The sequence below is a fragment of the Sinohyriopsis cumingii genome, chromosome 7 (genome assembly GCF_028554795.1).
Source record: "Sinohyriopsis cumingii isolate HCF-2022 chromosome 7, ASM2855479v2, whole genome shotgun sequence".
Lineage (NCBI taxonomy): Eukaryota > Metazoa > Mollusca > Bivalvia > Unionida > Unionidae > Sinohyriopsis > Sinohyriopsis cumingii.
In genome coordinates, this window is record NC_142967.1 from 98149861 (window position 1) to 98161085 (window position 11225).

Below are 11225 nucleotides of genomic sequence, written 5' to 3' on the forward strand. Positions count from 1 at the left end.
CATATGACATCAGGGAAATATATTTTGTCATAAATACCAAAATGTTCCTGTTTCGTATAAGGTAGCCTCATGGACCTGCGTGCATCAGTGTATGACGAAACCCTCTGTTTATGCGAGTAGATGAAAATGCACCTCCAATGTACTAGTGTCATTTACTAAGGCATTCACGAAACCCTTGGTAGACTGGTTTAAAACCACATTGAACAACATATTACTTAAGAGCTATATTCTTTATACCAATAGTGTAAGCCTGATTGACCAGCTCGATGGAACGATTAATAAACGTCTCAGGAAGATGTTCACATATGAAAGATACCACAAAACATTAGAATAACCAATAAGTAGTACAACTGTAGAATGTGCCGATGAAACAATTTCATTCTAGAACAAGCCTTTACACGTCTTTTAATATTAAAGCATGTATTATTGGCATTTAGTACCTATACACCGGCATACACGACTGGGCTTCTTATGCTAAGGGACCAACCAATGTTTAGTGGTTTTCAATCGTAAGTAGGGACACTCGTGAGCTATAATCATTATATGTGAAAGCACAGCTGCTGCATTTCAAAAGCTCATTTATCCGCCTAAACACATTCAATTCACAGTGGACATGTGCACTTAAATTTTATATTGAATAGTGCCAGCGCATTATGGCTTAGTGGCTAACACCATACTCTGGCACAACAATCGTCACAAGTAGTTGTCATAAACGTATTTTAAGACACTTGCCAATGGAAAATCAAGAAAAATGAAAATGAATATACAAAATCAAACAAGAGGAAAGGATATAAAGCGGCACAAAATGTAGGGTTATAAATAAAAACAAAGATTGAATAATTCAATGATAGATGCCAAGAATAAAAATAATAACAGTAACACTCAGCTTGAACCGGATATTACCAATAATATCGTTGATACAAATGTTAACTGTAACTCAGTATCATTATCAGATCTCAAAAAAGCTCCCACATATATGAATAAATGTAAGATTAATAAAATCAAAATCAAATTTAAATCTAATGGCAGAACAAGGTACGTACTTGTGATGTGTTTGTATGGTCTTTATTTCTTTTTATTTTTTTTGACGTAGCTTTAACGATTTTCAGTCATATCGCTACTATATATGCAGTGCGGCAGCCTATAGTTGTGTATATCACTGGGGAATCATGCCTCAGACATGTAGTATGATGTCCCACCCAGTAACATTATCCTTACACCAGGCCGATCAGTCCTAACACTTGCCTCTTAATGCAGAGCGCCAAGCGAGGCAGCTGTTAGTATCATTTTTATAAGCCTTTGGTATGACTATGTCGGGCTTCGATCCCACGACCTCCCGCATCGAGGCGGAGGCTCTAACCACTAGGATACCGGAACAGTCCGAAAAGAGATTGTAGAGTGGATGGTGTAAGGTCTATATGAACTTTCATTGGAGGTGTTTGACTTTGAAATCGGTTTTGTATAGAGGAGAAAATTTCTAATTTTTCTTTTAATTCCAGAAAAAGAGGTTAATCTCTTTGAGAACATAATACAAAATTCAGGAGACGGAATGCGTGAAAACGTAATTCACCGAATTAAAGCAAGGGATGACACGTTCGTACAAGCTCATGAGTACAGAAACTCAAAGTAGCAAACGGAAAAGGTTTACAAGCATTGAATTTGCAAATAATCAGTAAGTTAACACTGATAACGAGAATGTGAATGAAATTTCATGAAGTACATATGCGGAAGAAACATAAAATGAAGCACTAAATATATCAGTGTTCCCATATTAACAAGTATAATATGATTGAAGCGGCATCGAATTGGTCAATTCTATTCATATTATGAAGTGCTGGAGGGATAGCTTGGAAATGAATGAAAGCAAACAGCGGAATGTTAAAGAAATGGTTACAAAAATATATTAGAAGTGCTGGCATAGGAAGCTCATCTAGTTTATTGAAAAAGATAAGGTCATAAATGTTTGTATAGGCGTAATAAACAATATAGATCTGTAATAAAGGGAAATAATCGTTTATACATTCTGGACACTAGATGATATAAAAATGCAGATACTGTCTTCATAACTATATAACATTATATGTAACCAAGCAAAATTCTTTTTTTGACATGTAGAAGATATCCTCAAAAAATGTATACTACTTAATCGCATCGTGTCGAACAGAAAGTCAGTATCACAATTTACCCCCGTACCTTAGTGACCGACGAATATTTTTACAACTCCACGGTCTCAAACGAAGTAATACAAAGGAACGAACATAGGATTCTAAAATTCAACAAATAATGTATTTCCCCAGAATACAAAGTAAAAATTTAATTAGAATTTACGGTATAGTGAATTAGATCCAAAACAGTCGTAACATTTATATGACAATTCCAATTGTATAGACTTTCAATTGAATTCCACTGTTGCTCCAAATAATTCCAATATAGAATGTATTGTTATGCCTGTAGTCTCAAATCTGATAATGTGCCAATGGCCTCCCTTGAAACATTAAAACAGACGAAACAGAAACCTAGAAGATCAATAAGTCAAGATTATAAATTACATCACATTTATCATGTGTTGCAGGTCACTGCTGTAGAAGAGATTTACAATAAAATATTATTTATCACCATGCCGTAATATGAAACAGCGTGGAGACTATATGAATGCTGGTTGTTTTGATGAAAGATTTACACCAGTCCTTGCAAAACAATTATTGAAGGAAAGTACAATGTAGAATGTCATCACCCATTTAATGGGCACTATGTGCAAAATACCTGGATTACAGTGAAAACGAAAACTTATCATCAAGACCAAAATCATCAACAGAGGAAACATGCGTAAAGACGCAGAATAGACAGTATTAGTGTCAGTTTACTTTGGTTTACAAGAGGTACAACACAATGTAACAATATGTCATTGAAAATGCACAGTTCTCTCGATAAATAACAGACCGTAGAAAATATATTATGATTGTTTCATTCACGCGTCAGGAAAATGTATGCTGACTCATAATCTTAGGAAAGGTAAAGTGGCTTATGTGCATTCTGGAGAAATGAGATCTTCGCACAGGTTGGAACGGGTGATAACGAATCTTAACGAATTACCGTTGTGACGATCGATGAACGCGTAATCTTCATTTCTTATTGTATGCAAAGTTTGCAATAAATGCAACTTGATTTTACATCTTTCGCAAATTATAATTTCAATATGGAGTAACAACTTGCAGACTAACGACAGACTGTTTGTGTTCGCTGTTTTAAACCAAACGATTGAAAATCAAACTGAAGATTGACTTGTTATGATATCACAGTTCAGATAATTAACAAGAACAATCTTGCTATATGATAAATTAGTTTTCCGTTGTACCAATGTAAATATTACATATGTTGCCTGTTGTGCATCTATTGCATCGATTAGTATGCCCTGCTTAAACTTTAGAGACCATTGTAATGGTCCCTACGTTTATCATAGCTGAAGATTATCGTTTCTTATACAATTTTATGTGAAGGTAACGGATAATTCGTGCACAATAGAAGAAATTTTGTATTGCTTTTATTATATAATGTTTTCTGATTCCATGAACCCTGAATTGTTTTATCACTGCATACAAAGATAATTCAGCTGAGTTCAAAATGTCATATTACTTTTCAAGTAAAGGTGATTGTATATATGCATCAGACAATTTTAATTTTATTGGCATGTTAGTGGCAGCTTATGATTTTAAACCTTGTCATTTATTATTGATGTATTATGAAAGTTTTGTTTAATATATAATTGTTTTTTGCAAGTTTATGTTCCTCAGTGGTGAGCAGTGTAGTTTTAAAAATGAGGTACTTCAGTTTTCCATGAGGAGATAACTAAGAGTGGAATTTACTATTTAGCATTTATGTTACAAATGAAGTTGCTGAACATTTGCGTGAAACATATGCTGTCAGGTTATGTAATGATAATAACGCAACTCAAGTTACCAGTTTTATAAAAAAAATAAACAGGTTAAATATAGCAGCATCTTTGTAGAACACCGTTCTACTTAATTTGGTCTCTTTTGTTTTTAAATGAATTTTAAGAAATATTGCACTTTTGCTGACCTTATCCCATGTGTATCTGATATCGTTCTTGTGTATATCATGGTATAATAATAACTGTAACAACAAGTAAGTATTTGTATCACTGTTTCCAAAATTTGAAAACGTTTTGTTAACGTACCTTTGAGTCGGATTCTCTTTACGACCTAAAACTTTAATTCAGATGGTGGCCTAGAGTGAATGTCAATGTTCTGAGTGGTTTCATACAATGTTGAAAGTTTGTGTCCTGTGGCACAGGTTAGTTGGTTTAATTTGTCAATTGCTTTAACTTAATAATATGATGATTATATCATTGAGTTGTGAAAATGTGCGGTTGCCACCCTGCAGATCACATCATTTCGTATCTCTGATAATAATAATAATAATAATAATAATAATGAAATGTATAAGTTTTCTAACTACATAATTTAATGCATAATCTGTATTATTTCCAAGAAAGATGTATCTTCTTACAGTACTTGTTGTTATGTTCAGCTGCCTATTGGATCTAATCTCATCTCATTGTTATATAAGCGAACGAAAATATCGAAAGCTTATTACGCGGTAATAGTTTTCATTGAGAATTACGTCCAGTTTGGAAGAAGACATTGGAGTAAAAGTATATTCATGTATATACATTCAAAAGGACATTTTCATAGCTAAATCATGGAAGTTCAGAGCGTTGAGTCCCAGTCTTCCCTGTAGGTGTGTTGCTTAGCTGGTATACCACAGTCTCAGGAAAACAGCACTCTTATTCGCCATGATCAGATCATGAACCCTAGTATACTTATACACTGTCTGAGGTCTTTGGATGATTACATCATATGCCAAGCATATTCCACCATAGGCTAGAAAAAAAAGAAGAAACGTTTGTATTTAAACTCTACCAAACGAAAAGTTAACTACTTAGATTATTTATAACGCTTGCTCCTAAAAATTTACATAACAACGGTTAAACGGAGTGTAATAATAATATAATTAAAATATGAAACATTGTAGAAACAAATACCTCTCACCATTAACCTGTTTATGCTTAAGAAAGCAAGAAACAATTAAAACGAATGGAAAGAATATATTCCATGCAAGTTTGCAAAATGTATGTAAAGGTTATCTTGGTGATCACAAACTACTAGTGTCTCATTATATTACTGCCGAACCCTTCATACTGATCTTTTTTTTGTATCTATATACATTCGTCTACATACGTTTGTAAAACAACTAATTAAACATAAAAAACACATAAAAACTAATAAAAAATAATATAAACACTATTGATTCAGCCTGAATGGGAAATATATTCGAAGGATGAATGATCAAAATGCAACCTATATTTATTTTTATTTTTATAACGGACATATAATCAAAGCATTGTAGCTCTGATATATTATTACATTCAATAACCTCTTAATAGTAAATGCTTCTTTACTTCATTCTAGGTTTATGTGCCTTATGATTTATTTATTCGGGGCCCCGAGTGGCCGAGTGGTCTAAAGCGCTCTTCGTTACGGATCACTGCCATCTCACCTCTGTCTACGGCGGTTCGAGTCTAAGATTCAGCCAATGTGGGTATGTGAGACAGCTTGCCAGTAGCTTCTCGTGGGTCGGTGGTTCTTTCCGGGGTTTTCTCTGGTTCTTCCTCCACCAATAATACTGGCCGCCATGTATAGCCTATCGTGCTGCAAAATGGCGTTAAACCCCACAACAACAACAACAACAACAATTTATTTATTCTATATTTTGCAATTAACAGCTGGGACACAATTTAGGATAAGTCAGAATAAGTTATGTGGAAATGTTATAAAATAGTACATTTTTAGTACAATGACCAGTCTATATAGTTATTATGAGTTATTCAGAACAAGTCGATTAGCATTCATGATCATTGGCCATCCTATTGGGTCTTGTGTAGATCGTGTTGCTGCGTTTTATAACTACAAGAACAACACTATCTTGCTCGCAGAAGGTGTTTAGGAAACATCGGAGTAAACTATAATCAACACATTAGTGCTGTCATAACAACAAACCTGACGATATTGGCATCTAATGTATTGTATTTCTAGACTTACACGGGTAAGAATTAAATATTTACTTGGCAACAAAGACAAATACATAAGCCATCAAGCAGACCTATAACTACATATTTTTTCTAAGTAAGTCATATGTGGACTGATACTACGATTCGCGAATGAAATGTTTCAGGCATACACATACCAATTTCATGAGTCTTGTTTCAAAATATCGACTATATTCAATACAATTGCACTAGTTGTTTGGCGATTATCTCTTATACAGCAATGATTGTCTCACTTAAAATACAATACTTTAATGATGACGATTATTTTTGAAGTTGTAGAAAACATATTCATATATAATAAGCGTGCCATATATAATTTACCTGTATGAGCTTTTTTCGTCTTGGCGTCAAGCAAACGATCCTCAAACTTCAGATTATGATCATATATACTAGTACGAATATCCTTTATTACACTTACACTAATAACGTTTGTTGCAATATTGATGAAACAATCCCAATATTTGCCAGAAGACAAGGTGCTTTCATGAATCGGCAGAAGACATGGTTTAATAAATCTCGGGGCACTCGTGAAGATTAGGAAGGGGAAGCATCCACGTTGTTCACACGAATACCATGCGTAATGGAAGACGTCTGAAATTACTGTCCCGTTTCTCATACAACAATGATCAATTACGCCGCTTAGATATTGTTTTTGATATATGTCATCCAATCGTATCGTTAATGCATCTCGAAGCATAGTCAGTTGTGTAGTATCGGATGGTTCCTTTACAGCCATAACATTTTGATATGAGTTTCTTTCTCATGTTTAGTGGTTTCAGTGATGGAAACACATGGCAAACTAGCTGTGTCTTATAGGACCAGTCCGTTTTGTTATTCGCAAATGAGCATCTCATGCGAACATTTCCCCAGCTGCTCTGAAAACATCTCTTTGACATATATGACATTCCTTCGTCTGCCGGAGAAAAACAAATATCATGCAGATATTATGACAATGTATTCTTGCGTAGATAATATAACAGACGTATTACACATAAATCAAAATATAAACAGAACAGAACATACTTGTATTTCCGTCATAATACAGAACGGTACACTAGAATAACAATGAAGGTACACGGCCGAAAAGGATACATGAAGCAAAAAGTTATTTCGGAAAAACATAAACTCTAATAATCTACCAACATTACTCGAAATGCCTTTAAACGAATTTAAAAAACATTTGGAGATTGAGATATTTGCAATGTATGTATATATTTATTTGCGTTTGATTACGCCTACAAATATAATTGAATTCATATCATACCTCACTTACAGAATACATTTCATATCATATGACTATATTTTTGGATCTTGGAACCTTTTATTGTTAGTAAATAATGATTACATATGCTGATAAATGTGTCGGTGTTAGTATATAATGCCACGTCAATCAATGCGAAGCTTTTAACAATATATATGGAATTGATTAAGGCGCATAGCAGCTGAATGAAATCGTATTATTCTAAAACATTATTTCAACGTGTGTACTTGATTTAACATATTAAAGACTGACGAGTTTGATCACATAAATCTGAAGCCACCTGTGTTAAAGTTATGAATGATTATATATCCTTTTGTTAAGATATTTTGGATAAAATGCGAAAGTTTATTTGAAAAACAAAACGTTGAAAATGAATTGTGATACAACTTTTACTAAATCAACACGATATATTACAGTGCTTTAAAATTATAACTGTGTAAACATTAAGGTCTCGTCTAGTGTAACAAATACTCGTAAACATATGCACGCTCCTAATGTAAATATATTGCTGTAATGACTATTATAAAGCGAGTACGTGTTTCATAAAAACATGATGTATACAGTTTACTATATAATTCAGTATGCTTGCTCTTCTGGGTGCAGCTGAATATGTATTTGATAATAGCGTCACTTCAACAAATGCTGATATATAATCCTACCAAAAGAAAAGCTACACGATTCCCATATGTCAATGCTAATAATATGGCTCATAAACTAATTAATGTCTCCATTTTATTATTATCATTATTATTATTATTATTATTATTAGCAGCAGTAGTAGCAATTGTAGTAGCAGTTGTAGTAGTAGTATTGTTATTATTATTGACTTCGTGTCAAAAAATGTAAGAAATATGACAAGTAAGGCAGAAACGTTCAGATTGACTTACCTAATCCATACTGATCGTCTGTGCTGGCATTTTGCAATACAAATATATCTTTCATGAAAAAATGTACACGAGGCTCAAAATAAGGCCTGCTGCACAGATGATCCTAAACACATATTCGTAGGTTTTCATTCCTTTGCTTACCGGCTTGAGGATACATGAACTAAGCTTTATGGCTGCAATTACATATTGGTAGATGCATTTTAGTAAGTAATATGAATGTACACCCATACACCTAAACATACATTATATGTTGATATCAAGCTACATTGTACCTGCAAACTTAGGTTCACAAGCGATCATTGCACATGTTAGGTATAATGCATACAGGCAAGAGCCTTTCTAATTGATATCAATTCAAACATTGCAAACAAAACCAATATGTTATGCATCCGCTTTCACCAACTGGTCTTTGGAATTTATATATACATCGATATTATGTGACGCTTATCTGCCTCTATTATTCGTATGTTCTTTGATTTCGTATTAATATCATAATGTGCAATCTTGAATTTTAACTATACAGAAATAAGAGCGTATTATTTTGTACGACATCGACATCGAGAAATAGAGAACATTTGCAAACTGATTATACTAAACACTAGCATTTTTAAAGGATTGCAAGAAAAGTTTTTAAAGAAGATTTAAGTCCGTCAACTTCTATTTCCGGAATAAAGTGGTGGCTATACAAGTGGCGAATGAATGCTGTGTTTTATAGCTTGAAGTAATAATGCTGCAGCTAACGAGCAGATAAATATAGGTATTACGTTTTACGTAGTGTCTTTATTGTAGCTATCTTAAGCAATGGAACAATACAAAACAGCATCATTTGAAGTGTCTGTTTTCAAAGTTTGTTATGTATACTTATTTCGTTTTTGACAGCATTTTTATATAAGATGTTAGCAGGAAGACACCCTATCTCCAACACGTCCAATAAGGTTATGAATATACTTTAATTACAATCTTGTAAAACATTACGTTGTAATCATACTAGATTAAGAAAACTGAAACAATTTACTCGTAATGATCAAATTATAACATACATTTGTCTCGAATGTGAGCCAAATATAAATTGTTTTACCTACCCGGGATTCCAAAATAAACGACCATGACTGATATGCACAACTTGCAACTTCGCAAACGGTTAGGTTTAGAAATTTGCCTGTATATTGCACATGGCTAATAAACTACATGTGCTGGTTTTCATTTATATAAATGTCATTGATGACTATAATTTTAACAAACACCGATTATCATTCATTAATAATATTCTCTTCAATTTTATAATATATATCTATTTGTTTCTATTTTACAGGTCAATATATGGTTTTTTTTTTATTTTCTTAAGGATAAATGTTTTGCTTTGTTAGTCCTCTTCGATCGCACCCCAAGCATACAAACGAATGATAATACGTCGAGGTGGTCTTATTGACCAGAAAGTAATTAAAATAAATAGCACTATCTTACCTCTATAACTTTTGACAGTGTAATTTACAATGTGTGTGGATAAAGAACGTTTTATTTTTTCGGATGCCGTTTTTATACAGTTTTCTGTGCCCATTTCAATATTAGACTTAACTATTCCTTTTAAGTACCTGAGCTACATCTAATGAGACCACATCAACCAAGAGTTAAATGTAAAATGAGGATTTTAGCAGCTCTTTTTAAATACTATAAAACACAAACATTAATTCAAATATACTAGACTGTTTTTTATAACAAAGATATCTTTGTATGGTGTTAATGCAATATGTTAAATTATTTCTGATTCATATTATGATGAATGTTTTGAATAATAGCAGTTCAATCAAAACAGGTTAAGCACTCCTCTGCGCTTTCGCCCAGTTACTTCTGGAGCTACTGAAAACAACTGTCATGTAAATGAAACCAGTATGCAAAGTACAAACAATCGATTTGTAACGTCTGAAATGATAAAGCATTAAGTGTACTCACAGCAGTCATCATAGTAAATATTCTCGTATGTGAACGCCTCCATAATTATCTTAAATTAACCAGGGCCAGTCTAATGTATAGGGCTCACGTACTATTCACGAAGAACCATTTTCACAATCTGTGTATTGTAATTTCATATTCTCGTAAGTCTCTAAGCATCTCCGGTCAGCGGTGATTATCGATGACAACGTTTAAATAACAATGGCGGACTCAGTGGAAGTCACTCGCTTAATTTGGCTAAGTTGAGTGATTGTATAGGGTAATCTCACACGGTTGGTAAATTGTATGGTACTGAGTGTCGTACTCCTGTCATTTCTGCATGACGATGGTCTTGTAATTGTGCAATAGAAGCCACGATCTAAATAAAGTAATAATGAAAACTTAGATGGTGTATTAAATTTTGTAATAGATTAAGTTTCAAGAGCTAATAACTTCTAGTCCAATCAAAAGAAGAAGATAACGATATCTGCACTAAATAATTTGCATACCATTTCAGTTGCTAATTTGGTCTTTGTTTGTTATCATATTGTCTTCTGATTTTTTCAGACTTTAATGATATTTGTTCAAATCCAGCCCAGACTCGTCTATACAAGAATACGTTTATAATGTATAAATCATTGCAAAAGGTTTATAAGCTACTTAAGGTATAGAAAAAAAGATACATCCCAATCTGAACGTAATCAAAGTGATAGTGTCTGAGTTATTGTTTCGAAAAATTGCTACAACGCAATATACAGTTTTGATATAATTTTAATTTAGTGTTCTGGAAAGAATTTCTATGATTTCACATATTATTAAGCATTGTGAAACTATTCACTCTGCCTTATATTGATTGTACTCATATATATATATATATATATATATATATATATATATATATATATATATATATATATATATATATATATATATATATATATATATATATATATATATATATATATATATACATACATATATATATATATACATACATACATATATATATATATATATATAT

General features: G+C 32.7%; 1 long non-coding RNA gene across 3 annotated transcripts; it reads right to left on the bottom strand.

Annotated features, from left to right (window-relative positions):
* Positions 1–4460: 4460 nt before the first annotated feature.
* LOC149795782 (uncharacterized) lies at positions 4461–10545 on the bottom strand. 3 transcript variants are annotated; one of them, XR_016422403.1, is made up of 3 exons: positions 10226–10545; positions 6449–8448; positions 4461–4901 (listed from the first exon to the last, which is right to left on the bottom strand). It is a non-coding gene; the product is annotated as an uncharacterized LOC149795782 (long non-coding RNA). The 3 variants fall into 3 exon arrangements; XR_016422402.1 differs by having other exon boundaries at positions 6449–7040; positions 8276–10535; XR_016422401.1 differs by having other exon boundaries at positions 6449–10545.
* Positions 10546–11225: the final 680 nt, after the last annotated feature.